The sequence below is a fragment of the Scylla paramamosain genome, chromosome 2 (assembly GCF_035594125.1).
Source record: "Scylla paramamosain isolate STU-SP2022 chromosome 2, ASM3559412v1, whole genome shotgun sequence".
Lineage (NCBI taxonomy): Eukaryota > Metazoa > Arthropoda > Malacostraca > Decapoda > Portunidae > Scylla > Scylla paramamosain.
The window spans coordinates 26,647,825-26,662,075 of record NC_087152.1 but is presented as its reverse complement, the minus strand read 5'-3'; positions in this window follow the sequence as shown (position 1 = coordinate 26,662,075).

Sequence of the window (14,251 nt, the reverse complement as noted above, 5' to 3'; positions counted from 1 at the left end):
TCTTCATCATCATCGTCATCACCATCATCATTGTCATCGTCATCATCACTGTCATCACCAATGTCATCGTCATCATCATTGTCATCATCATTGTCATCACCATTGCCATTGTCATCATCATTGCCATCATCATCATTATTGCTGTTATTGTTATTATTATTATTATTATTATTATTATTATTATTATTATTATTATTATTATTATTGTTATTATCATCATCATCATCATCATCATCATCATCATCATCATTATTGTTATTATTACTATTGTTATTGTTGTTATAGTTTTTGTTGTTGTTAATAGTAGTGATGGTAGTAGTACCAGTAGTAACATCATCATCGCCACCGTCATCGTCATCATCATCACTATTGCTGTTCTATTTGTTGTTGTTGCTGTTCTTGTTGTTGTTGTTGTTGTTGTTGTTGTTGTTGTTGTTGTTGTTGTTATTGTTGTTGTTCTTGTTGTTGTTCTTGTTGTTATAGTTATTGTTGTTGTTGTTGTTGTTATTACTGTTGTTGATATTATTATTATCATTTTATCAATATTATTATTATTATTGTTATTATTATTATTATCATCATCATTATTATTATTAACATCACCATCATTATCATCATTAGTACTGGTAGTAGTAGTAGTAGTAGTAGTAATATATCTATGTCCTTCCATCTACAGTAAAATCCCTCTCATCCGGCATTCGAGTATCCGGCAGCTTCAAGTATCCGGCACATTTTTCCCCGAGCCTTAAAATCAATAAAAAATCAATGTGTACTCATAAAATCGATTAAATTATGATTAATTATGAGGACGGCACAATAACCGAGTTCCAAAAACAGTTTAATGTTAAGTCATGGCTTGACTTGCTTGGCTAGACGTTAAAAGGCAAACATTGATGCGATGTTGGCGCAAATTGTACCCTTTGATGATGTGTGATGATGAGGATGATGAGGAGTTTGAAGGGTTTGTAGGTGGCATGAAAAATTCGGTGGTGAGCGAGCTGAGGGAAATGGGGGGAAATGTGCAATTTAAAGTGACAGATGAAGCGTTACAGAAATGGGTGGACGTGGACGAAAATCAGGCCGTAACATTCACTCTCACAGACGAGGAACTTATCAACGCTGTAGTAGAAGATCATTTAGAGAAAATTAGTGATGATAGTGATGATGATGATGATGATAATGAGCCTAAAGTAACTTGGGAACAGGCTGCGAAACACATAGCTGGCTTTGTCAGGTTTGCTGAACAGTGCACATACATCCCAAGCCGAGATGTTATGACCCTTCACTGCAGTGAGAATGAGTTTTTGCTGCAAAGAAGGAGCTGCAAACAAGGAGACATTATAAACTATTTTAAAGTAGCTTATAAGGGAAAAGAAGTGGGGCAAACAAGTACAGAATCTGATGATGTTGATGACCCGGAGGGTGTTTAATAAGAGGTGTGGGGAGCGAAAAAGTGTCACAAACACTCGTACATTTTCATATCTTTATTGTATGCTATACATGTTGGCTAATATTGAATAAAGCAAATAAGTGTATACATACTTTATTTTTGTAACCCATCAACTTATTTATAAGAGGAAAGTATTAAAGAGAATGTTAGTACAGTAGTATTATGTGTTGGTGAGTGTGAGGTGGCAGCGCGGGTGGCAACCCGCGGCACGGCGATCAGCTGATCTTTGTTATGGTAAGATGCGTGAGTGTATGGTGGTGATTGTGGACATAATTTCAACTTCTATTCAAGTATCCGGCATGCTTCAAGTATCCGGCATGTCGGCGGTCCCGTTGATGCCGGGTAAGAGGGATTTTACTGTATTTCTATTTACATATTTGCGTGTCTGTCTGTCTGTCTTATTTAATTACTTACCGGTCTGGTGTCCTTTCCGCCATTTTTGGGATGGAAGGTAAAACAAGGGTCTGTATTGATCTTGACCAAAGTGTTTTGTGTCGTCGTGGGTTACAGAAAGTCCTGTGGCCGACGATAACTGGCAGTTTGGTGGCACACGACAGCTACAACTGCAAATCATTTAAGGGATCTTCTCCGTGGCCCTCGCAGCGATCGAAGGAGATTTTGAACATAAGAACATAAGAACATGAGAAATAAGGGAAGCTGCAAGAAGTGACCAGGCTTACACGTGACAGTCCCTGTATGAAATATACCTACCTATTTCTATCTATTATCCCCATCCATAAATTTGTCTAATCTTTTCTTAAAGCTCTCTAGTGTCCTAGCACTAATAACATGATTACTGAGTCCGTTCCACTCATCTACCACTCTTTTTGAGAACCAATTTTTTCCTATCTCCTTCCTAAACATAAATTTTTCAAGCTTGAACCCGTTATTTCTTGTTCTACCCTGGTTGCTGATCCTAAGAATTTTGCTTACACCCCCCTTGTTATAACCCTTATACCACTTAAAGACTTCTATCAGGTCCCCTGTTAACCTACGTCTCTATAAAGAATGTAAATTTAACAGCTTCAATCTCGCCTCGTAAGGAATGCTCCTCATCCCCTGTATCCTTTTAGTCATTCTCCTCTGTACTGATTCTAATAGACCTATATCTTTCCTGTAATGTGGGGACCAGAACTGCACAGCGTAGTCTAGATGAGGTCTGACCAGCGCCAAGTATAACTTTAATATTACTTCCGGCCTTCTACTTTTAACACTCCTAAAAATGAATTCTAGTATCCTATTTGCCCTGTTTCTGGCTTTTATGCATTGTTTCCCTAGACAGAGTTCAGAGCTAACTTTAACTCCTAAATCTTTCTCGTACCTGTACCTACCAGAGTTTGGTTGTTTAATGTGTACCTGTTGTGTGGGTTTCCTCTACCTACGCTAAGTACTTTGCATTTATTGATATTAAATTGCATTTGCCATCTATCCGTCCATTCATTCATTCTATCTAAATCTGCCTGCAAGGCGATGGCATCCGATTCTGACCTAATTAATCTACCTATCTTTGTGTCATCAGCAAATTTACTAACATCACTATTAATTCCACTATCCAAGTCATTGATATATATTAGAAATAACAATGGCCCTAATACTGATCCCTCTGGCACCCCACTAATTACATGACCCCACTCGGATTTCGAACCGTTTATTACAACTCTCTGTCGCCTGTTACTAAGCCATGACCCTATCCAGCCTAACACCTTCCCATCTATCCCGTTTGCCCTAACCTTTCTCAGGAGCCTTTGATGGGGTACCTTGTCAAATGCTTTATTAAAGTCCAGATATAAGATATCATAATTATCACCATTATCTACTGCCTTGTACACCTTACTGTAAAAACTTAACAAGTTTGTCAGGCAAGAATTCTCCTTCGTGAAGCCATGCTGTGTCTGATTTATCAAGTTATGTTTGTCTAAATGCTCCCTAATGTTCCTCACTATTATTGACTCTAATATTTTCCCTACAACTGAAGTTAAGCTGACAGGTCTATAGTTAGACGCTAAAGTTTTATCTCCTTTCTTAAAGATGGGTACTACATTAGCCTGCCTCCACATTACTTAGCATGAAAAATAGGGCTACTAGACAGCTAGAGATGCAACATTGCGGCGATGAAAGAGAGGCGAAAGACAGCCAGTTAGAGGAGAGGAGTTGATGAGACGAAAAGCTTTTGATTCCACCCTGTCTAGAAGAGCGGTATGAGTGGAAACACCAGACATTGGAAGCATACTCTATACATGGACGGATAAGTATTTACATTTACATATTATGACGGATAAGTCTCTTGTAAAGATTTAGCAGCTTGGGGGGGCATGTAAAAAAACTGGCGGAGACGACTCAGAACACCTAACATCATAGAAGCTATTTTAGCTAAAGATGAGATGTGAAGTTTCCAGTTCAGATTATAAGTAAAGGACAGACAGAGGATGTTCAGTGTAAAAGAGGGTGACAGTTGAGTGCCATTAATTAAAGAAGAGGGGATGGTTGTCTGGAAGGTTGTGTCGAATTGATAGATGAAGGAATTGAGTTTTTGAGACATTGAGCAATACCAAGTTTGCTCTGCCCCAATCAGAAATTTTAGAAAGATCGGAAGTCAGGCCTTCTGTGGCTTCTCTGCGTGGTGATTACTTCCTGAACTGTTGGACGTCTATGAAAAGACGTGGAAAAGTGCAGGGTGGCATCATCAACGTAGGAGTGGATAGGAAAAGAAAATTGGTTTAGAAGGTCATTGATGAATAATAAAATGAGAGTGGGTGACAGGACAGAATCCTGAGGAACATTACTGTTAATAAATTTAGGAGAAGAACAGTAACCCTCTACCTACAATATTATCCATGGCAATATCCCTAACCACTTATTCTATCTGCTGAGAGTGAGTGATGTCTGTACTGCCCCCACTAGACAACAGCATAATGTGTATGAGCCCAAAACCTGTACTGGGGCGAGGTCTCTACTGGTTGCTGGACCAAAATTCAGGAACAGCCTTCCTTATTCTATAAGGAATACACCGTCCATACGAACGTATAAAAAGCTGTTGTTCATTTATCTTTTCAACAAACAATTCAGTGTGTAAATCAGTAGCACGCCTTTCTTACATGTAATTCTGTATTATATAGTGTCTCATTTATATTGTACACTCTTATATCTATTGTTTTACTTTTATTTTTTACATTTAACTACTGTCTCATTTATAATTTTTGCACTCCTTTATCTACTGTTTTACTTATAGTTTTAGTCACAGTAATAACATGCACCAGTTGTAGGATATAGTGTGAATCTAATGTATAAGTTATATATTGAAGTGGACTTGACTCTACTCAAATAGAATGTAATAGTTGTAAACCGAAACAAGAATAACCATTGTACAATGAAATAAATATCTGATTCTAATTCTAATTCTGATTCCTTCCCTCCCTCTCTTTATAATCTTATTTTGCATCCTTCTAACTCCTTCCCTCCTCCATTTCATCTTATTTCTTGCTACTTACTTTCCTTCCTCTACATTTACCTCTATCTCATCTCACTCCTTCCATTTTTATGTCCGATAATGCTCTTTCTCTTCCTCCTCCTCCTCCTTCTCTTTCCCCTCTTCCTCATCCTTTTCCTTCTTTTCTTGTTTCTAGTCCTATGCATTCTCTATATATCTGCTTTTTCCCTCCTGTTCTGATTTCTTTCTTATCATTACTCTCTCTCTCTCTCTCTCTCTCTCTCTCTCTCTCTCTCTCTCTCTCTCTCTCTCTCTCTCTCTCTCTCTCTCTCTCTCTCTCTCTCTCTTAGTAGGCATCACCCATTTTTAGCACTTAATTTCTTGTTTTTTTGCTTTCAATCTGTTACATATTTTCCCACTTTAGTGTTCTATTTCTTTGTATTTTCCTTGTTCATTACTGCAGCTTTTTTCCAAGTTAAACACTGCTATTTTCTTTCCTCACTCGCCTTTAGATATGATGTCGTTCTTCAAGTAACTTCAGGTACTTACTAATATTAGATTACATTCTCTTCCTGATTTCACTTGTTCACTCCGGCTTATGTCTTTCAATGTGTTTTTTTTTTTCTTTTTCACTTCTCTGTTGTTTTCTGGCTTTTTTTTACTTTGTTTGTGAGGTGCTGTGAATGTCAATGTGTGTGTGTGTGTGTGTGTGTGTGTGTGTGTGTGTGTGTGTGTGTGTGTGTGTGTGTGTGTGTATGTGTGTGTGGTGTGTATGTGTGTGTGTGTGTGTGTGTGTGTGTGTGTGTGTGTGTGTGTGTGTGTGTGTGTGAGCATGTACTCGTATATACATTTTACTTGTATATACGTTCGAAGTTTGTTTTTTTTTTCATTATTTTTTACTTCAACCTTTCTATTTCAGTCTCTCCGATTTTATGTTTGTGCGCGCTCTCTCTCTCTCTCTCTCTCTCTCTCTCTCTCTCTCTCTCTCTCTCTCTCTCTCTCTCTCTCTCTCTCTCTCTCTCTCTCTCTAATACATTCCTACTTTTAAAACTCTTCGTCAGCCTTCGGGAATCCTGAAACTCCAACAAACAGCCAGCAGCACACTCAGTCCCTGTGCTTCCCTGAGCAGTAAAGAGCGGACGTTGTCATCTCCCGGCGTTACTCCTTCGAGACGCACAGTCCAATATGTAAGTTCGTGTAGCGTCTGCGTATTGACCGAACAGATAAAGAATGTATGTTAGTACGTATATCAGTATATCTTTGACCTTCTGTCTGTCTTGTGTGGGTGGGTGCGTGATTGACTGGGAGTCTCTGTCCCCAGCTTATGTGTAATTTTGTGTATTTTAATGTATCTGTTTGTATGTCTGTTTGTCACTTGTCACACACACACACACACACACACACACACACACACACACACACACACACACACAATATCTCAACATTTGCTTTTTTTCCAAATGTTGCATGAAAGAAAGAAGAAAGAGGCAGAAAAGTGTGCACGATATATATGCATGTGTATTGTGTTGCAAGACATCCTCTCTCTCTCTCTCTCTCTCTCTCTCTCTCTCTCTCTCTCTCTCTCTCTCTCTCTCTCTCCATGGTTCTGCCGTTCAAATTTCAACACAATTCCAGTGATCCACAGAACAATATACAAAATTCATAAAATTTATGCACTTTTCATTTCTGGTAAGGTAATTCATAGAGTAGCAGGAGAATTGTGTGTATTTTTGGCGACAGGAAAGTGTGTGTGTGTGTGTGTGTGTGTGTGTGTGTGGGCGCCTCTGTCTGCAACGTGATTCACAGATAAGAGGATTCATGTTCTTTTTATGTTATTTTATTGTCTCTTTTTTTTTTTGTTTTATAATGTTTTGCTTTTCTTTGTTTCTCTAGGTTTATACGTAAAATCTCTCTTTTTTATCCATCGCTCGTGTGTAAGTTACCAAACGCGAACATACAAATATTTTCGTTATGCGAAATTCAGTCTGCCTGCCTCAGTTTCCAATATTTTCTATATGTAATGATTCTATATATGTATGTTTGTTTACTATTTCATTTCGCATATGCACTCATCAGTCAGTCTGTCTATGTGTCTTTGTCTGTCCTGCTTTCTGAATGTCTGATATGCTGGCTGACTCTCTTATGTCATTTCCTTCTAACATAGTACATACCTTTATTTATCTTAGTTTGTTTACCATGATTTACAGTTGCATTTCTATATGTTCTGTCCATCAATATACAGCTAATTTCTCTCTTTATCTGATTCATCGCTTACACTTCCACTTTCTTCTTATTTGTTTATGTATATTGCTCTTCAACCATCCTATCTTCCTGTGTTTCTTCACTTACCTACCCATTCGTCGATGTTTTTATCTGTATATATCTCCCTATCTAATACTTCTACCTTCTTATCTATCAACGGGGATTTATCGATATATTTTCCCGCTTATGTACTTATTATCCCTGTCTGTCTGTCTGTCTATTTACCTAATCAATTTTTCTTCTTATTGAACTGTTTATCTACCCATTTATTTATATTTATATCTAATTAAATACTTATTCATTTATTCATCTATCTATGAATCTATCTATCCATCTATCTGTACATCTATATATTTATTTATCAGCCAGTCTATCTATTTAACCATTTACTCACCCAGCCATCTATCTATAAATCTACCTGTTCAGCCAGATACCTATTCATTGATCAATTCGTCAGACCAACAATACATTTCTCTATCTGCGCCTGAACATACTCACCGATCCATCTCCCCGTTCACCGCCATTGTACCGAGATAGTGTACCCTCAATACACTTCTATACTCGGCGGCGGCTAGGCAACGCTATTTTGCCATGTTCCACTAAGCATCCCTCCAGTTCCTTTCACAGTTCCATGCTTGTAAGGGGAGACAAGGCCCTCCTAATACTACGGGACTGGATGAGGAGGGGGAGGAAGAGGAGGGGAGTCTGTTGCAATTATGTCGGCAAAAGGAAGAATGGAACGTAAGGGAGAGACGATGAAAGATGATGGAGCGAGGGAAGAGAAGAGAGGAATTCGTGAAAATGGGAGAAGTTGAAATTGAGGTGTGGTGGTGGTGGTGGTAGAGTTTATCATTTTTCTCTTCCTCCTCCTTAGGGTGAATTGAAAAATTATGAACCATACCACCACAACCACCACCACCACCACCACGAAGCTGTGGCATGATTGATTGCCGCTTCCCTGGAAAGCGCAACGTAAGGATGCTGCACCACCCCTCAACAACCAAACTGTGCCTTCACCTGCGCTATGAACACACTACATCACACAACTATCATGCATTTACACTCTCCCTCACAAACAAAAGCAGACAGACCGCAACTCTTTCCCTCACTATTCTCTCAAGTTCTATGTGGTTTTTGTATACCACGGGGTATCAATTCCTGTATCTTGTCAGCTTCTACTGGAGGGATTGGTGGGGATGAACCTTTAATCTATCCCGTATCTCCCAATAATAGTTAATGTAGAATAATTATCCAAACAGCCTCGTCAGTACCTCAAGGTTTGGTCTTCCGTTGCATTCCTTTGTATTCCTTTGTATTCTTTCCTCCTCCTCCTCCTCCTCCTACTCCTACTCCTCCTCGCCCTCCTGTTGCTGCTGCTGGAAGTGATGACTCATGAATAATCACTCAGTGAAATCATAATTCGAGCTAAGAGAGAGAGAGAGAGAGAGAGAGAGAGAGAGAATGAGAGAGAGAGAGAGAGTTCTTGGCCAGAGCCACATCAGTCCCCTTCTCCCCCCCCCCCCACCACCCCAGCAACACACTTTAAGCAACCATTCTGTAGACGCATCTCGGGATAATTTTTTAGAGTAATATTGGATGACCACTAGGGGAGCCACACTCCACGGCCACTTGCGGGTCTGTCGGGGGCAAGGGGGCGGGCAAGAGGGGAAGGCGGACCATACCAGTGTGTAGGGTCAAAACATATCACGGCAAAAAGGAGATAGAGGAAGTGAGGCTATGTTTTAATCCTATACATTATTAAAGACAAAAAATGGTCTGTATGAATGAAAATATGGAAAAGAACTTAGATCTTTTTCCTTTCTACAGACAAATTAAAAGGAGATGGAGGAGGTGTGGCTGAGGTTTATCCCTATTTATTGTAAAAAATTGTTCTATGTCTGAGGATGTGAAAAAAGGAACATAGTAACAGTATGATATTTTTTCTTTTCTTTTCTGGACAAACTTGCTTGTAACTAGAAACACTTAATAGCAAAAAGAAGGCAGACAAAAAAGTGAATAATGTTTTACACAGTACATCGCTAAAAAAAAAAAAAAGTTTTGTATGAATCAAGATATGAAGGAGTATAAAATGGTACTTTTTTTTTCTTCGCCTACGGACACACATAGAACACACTTGTCAAGTTAGGTGAACATAAAGTGGAAATGCTGAAGATAAAGAAAATAATGGAAGAACACTAAACCTTTCACTAGAATTGAACTGTTGATATTACTGGGATTTTTATTTATTTTTTATTGTGTACATAATTATCCCAGACTACATCACCACTACTACATCATTCCGTTGCAGCGTAAAGGGAGAGACTATAGTTGTGATGATGTCACTGTATTTATGCTCTACAACCTGCATCACTTTAGCAAACTTTAGGCGCTGTATCATTACAAACATCACTCACAGCAGAGTACCACACTAACATCCGACACTACCTCACCCTCCTGAGCCAATAACCTGCAGGGAGTGCCACAGCCCCGCCAGGCTACATAGAATACAAGCAATCACCCCGTCACGTGGTTCACTCTAATAGAAGCTTACAGTGTAGGGACGCTGCCTCTCAGCGTCACATAATCCTGCACGCCATCCAGACCACGCTACGCTACGCCTCCTCCTCCACCTCCTACTCGTCCTCCCCCTTGTCCCCGCCCGACCACTTGCCTTCCTCTTTTACATACAAACTGCACGCCCCACGCGGCGCATGCAAACACTAGCCTGTCGCCGTACATTTGGCCGTTTGCTCTGCTCTCGACACCCACACTGCTGCACGTAACGGAGAGAGAGAGAGAGAGAGAGAGAGAGAGAGAGAGAGAGAGAGAGAGAGAGAGAGAGAGAGAAATATTCATGGCAAAAAGTAAATTCTTTCATACAAATGCACCACATTAAGCGCCTCCAGCGTAAGACTGTATTATCAGGCAGGAAGCGCGGCAGTAAACACGTGAAGTCTATACAGAAGGTAGGGCGTGTTTCATTTGCTGGTCTTGCCTATCACTTTTTTTATTATACGTTTTCTTTTTTTTTTCTTTTTTTTTTGGCATGGATTGACAAGGTGCGGAATAATAGTAAGAAAATATAAATAATAAAAAAAAAAAAAACTGAATTGGTTTCATTCCAGCTGATAATCCTGCTCTTTACTACTACAATAACAACAACAACAACAACAACAACAACTACTACTACTACTACTACTACAACTACTACTACTACTACTACTACTACTACTACTACTACTACTACTACTACTACTACTACTACTGTTATTAACATTCACCTATTACGACTCAGAAAAGCTTTATTTTTCTCCAACCCTTTATGCTTCTTAAAAACATGGAACTGCATTTGGAAATAAAAATTCAGATAATTGAACACAAAAGTCAATTAGATGCAAAAGATACTGGACGGCTCAACTTGAAACACTGGAGTAAACAATGCAATACTTGTTTAATTTAGGTCAGTATAAAATGGTATTCTTACATTTGCATATAGCCACTATTTATACTCACGCTCTCATATCTTCTCGGCGAATGGCGAACAGAGGAACAAAAAATATCTTTTCAGCTGCCGCTTTCGTACATAGACAAAAAAAAAAAAAAAAAAAAAAAAAAAAAACAATAATAAAAAAATCTAAATATGTTTCTGGAAGTGCCTCAATACTCTTAAAACAACTAGTTACAGGAAGGGGAAAAAACAGAAACAGGCAGAGAATTCCAGAGTTTACCCTTGAAGGGGATGCAAGAATGAAGATATTGCTTAACTCTTGGACTATTGAAAGTGAACGGAATAAAGATGAAAGTCTTGTGTACCGTCAGCGTGGGGAAGGAGAGACGCATGCTGATGGCAAATTCTGAAGAGCAGTAACCATAGAAATAACAACACAAGACAGACTTCCTCCATTTTTTTCCATCTTCATATACTTGTGTGCATTTTTTGTAGCATATCAGTGTATTTGCTATGGTAAGCTCAGTAGGTATGAAATGTTCTCTAGGGTATACATTAATTCGTCCATTTATTTACTTATTTATTTATTCACTTATTTATTATCTATTTATTTCATATTCTGCTTTTCATTACCCCATCGTATTGAGAGGCACTTTTGTGACTCACTGTTTCCTTTACATTGAAAAATTACTTGTTAATTACAGTACAGCATAAAGCAAGTGTCTGCAGTGAGTCAGACACTTTGTCAAGCAGCCTTACCTTACATGCACATGGAATAACATAGGCAAGCATGACAGGCTTCACATAAATGTAAACCTGAAAATGAAAGGACGCACACTGCGCTACAAAAACAGCTCCGTCCCCGTCACTCACCGGTAAATTGTGAGTGTGTCAGGAGGGGCAGGAAAAAGCCAGTCCTCGTCGTCTGGCCGCGAGGACAGCATCCGACAAGACAAACACAAAATCAGAGGACTGTGTTAAACACTAAAGTGTCTGAGTCTGATGGTGTCAACCAAGACTGGCTATCCCGTATATGAAGTGAGTTATGGCAAATAATTCGCGCATTTTGCACGTTCGAGCTCGATCTGTAGTAATGAGGCGATAGTTGCGCGAGTTGCGAGGCAGAAACCTTCGCCCACATGGCGATAAATCGAAATATGCAAAATACAGCAAAAAAAGGTGAGTCTGACGAAGAAATTACGTAAAATAAGAAAGATATGCCTTCAAAAGTTACCAACCAAGAAGTGTTTCCGAAAACGAAATCGAAATTTTTATATGCAATGGACACCAAAAGGTGCTCCCGGCCAAATCATCGTTGTGCCCTCCAAGGCCAGGCGGGAGTGGTGGAGTATAGAGATGTGCGGTAACAAAAATATAAAAAATATAATCTCTCGAAAGATATTTAATACGTTACTAAATGATAAAGAAAATCATAAATTTTCTTTCATTCGCTGACAAAGAAAATAAAAACGTAATGAAACTAATATTTTCAGAAATCTACAACGACGAGCCTCTGAAAAAAAAAGGAGACAAATAGTGTGGGCCGGCTCTAGTCATCAAAGCCCACGTCTCCTTGACTTTTCAAGGCAACAATCGACACACACACAGAGACAAATAAGAACACTTCACAGAATAATACAAGCTTTCCTCTCTTTGATTTTACTTGAATAAAGCTGTAACAAAGGTTATGACGATAAAAAGTGACCTTAGGTTAGGTCACAAATATCATGGTGGTAACGCTTCTCTGGAAGTCAGAGTTAAAAATATCAATACAAATTGAACAAAGAAAATATAAATATGTTTTCTCCATAGAGGGGAAGATTTTTTCTTTTTCTTTTTTTTTTTTTTTTTTCGTAGAAACCAAATTAACTCTAAACGAAAATTTTTACAGTAATAGTTTCCAAGGACGCTTTATCATAACATGTAAAATATTATTAATCTACATAACGGTAAAATACAGTAAAAGATAAATAAACGGATAAATTAGAAGATCTGATATTTGTTACCTAAAAAAAGTGAATATTCCTGCAATTGTGGAAATATTTTTTTTTTTTGTGATTGCATATCTTTCCTTTCTTCACTCATATATTCGTACATACAAAAGACATATACGAAAAAAAAAGAAAAAAAAACGAACGCAAAAATGATAGCTTATTGTTAGGTTTCAACTGAATCTCTAAGTAAATATTTATACCAAAAAGATGACACCATTATAGAAAATATCCTTCTTTTCTCTATGCATACACTAAAATAAGCACACGAAGACTGGAATACAAAAATTATAGTTTTGAAAAAGATTCTCGGTTATTCCTCAAAGTATTTTTTTTTCCCTGTAAGATGTTGCAAATGAACATTATAGACTAAATTTACATTCTTTCTTTTTTCATATATATATATATATATATATATATATATATATATATATATATATATATATATATATATATATATATATATATATATATATATATATATATATATATATATATATATATATATCTTAGGAAGGCAGAAAAATGCTAGACAAAACAACGTTTTGGAAAAAGATTTAAACTAATCCTTCAATGGATAATACTACTGAAACGATACCATGGAAGCACATCCTTTCTTTCCTTCATAGATTCGTGGAAAGCAGACAGGAGAAAGGCAGGCAACAGTGACAGGTTTCGATTGGCATGAAAAAAAAAAAAAAAGTTTAACAGCGAGTTCCAAAATAGAGGGCACATGATGTAATGAAGCAGGTACTCACTTTCCTCCTGCACGTGTTGGGTGTTAACCGCGGCCCCACCTGCCATCCTTTCCTGATGCCCTTCTTTTCTCCAAGTATTGGTCATAGGTGGCACATACACTCCTACATAATTCATTATCCTTCCATTTCCACTTTTTAATCATCATTTGTAGGATTTCAGACTTGTCTTCACTTTTTATTACCTTCTTCACTTTAACACTCTTTTTAGCCATAATGATCACTCCTCCTCCTCCCTTGTCACTTCTATTTTTCACCCATAAATCATATTTATCGTCACCAGTGTCAGGAGTTCCTTATTCATTGCGTGTGCGTGTGTGTGTATGTGTGTGTGTGTGTGTGTGTGTGTGTGTGTGTGTGTGTGTGTGTGTGTGTGTGTGTGTGTGTGTGTGTGTGTGTGTGTGTGTTCCCATCACAATGATGTAAAAGTGGTCATATCTCTTGCCAAGAGAGAGAGAGAGAGAGAGAGAGAGAGAGAGAGAGAGAGAGAGAGAGAGAGAGAGAGAGAGAGAGAGAGAGAGAGAGAGAGAGAGAGAGCAAATATAAATAAAAAAATAAAAAATAAAAAATAAATAAAAATATAAAAAAAGGTCATCTTAATGCAGTTCTATTTGGAATCTCTACGAAAACTAACATTAAGTGGAGCTTTTTATACATTTTGTGTTGCCCTTAACCAGCAACCCTCTTACATAAAAAAAAAAAAATCCTCAATTGTTCAACGTGGTAGCAAAACAAAAGTGCATAGGTGGCAGCTCACTGGCAGGTTGTAGGCCCAGCCAGCCCGGTGAAGCAGGAAATTTTTCCCCACTGACTGAAATTTCCCCCGGGAAAATTAACTTAGGATTGATTTCCCCCCAGGAATAAGAGCACAGGCTGTTTTTCCCCCAGGGGAAATTTCAGATCTAGGATATTTTTCCC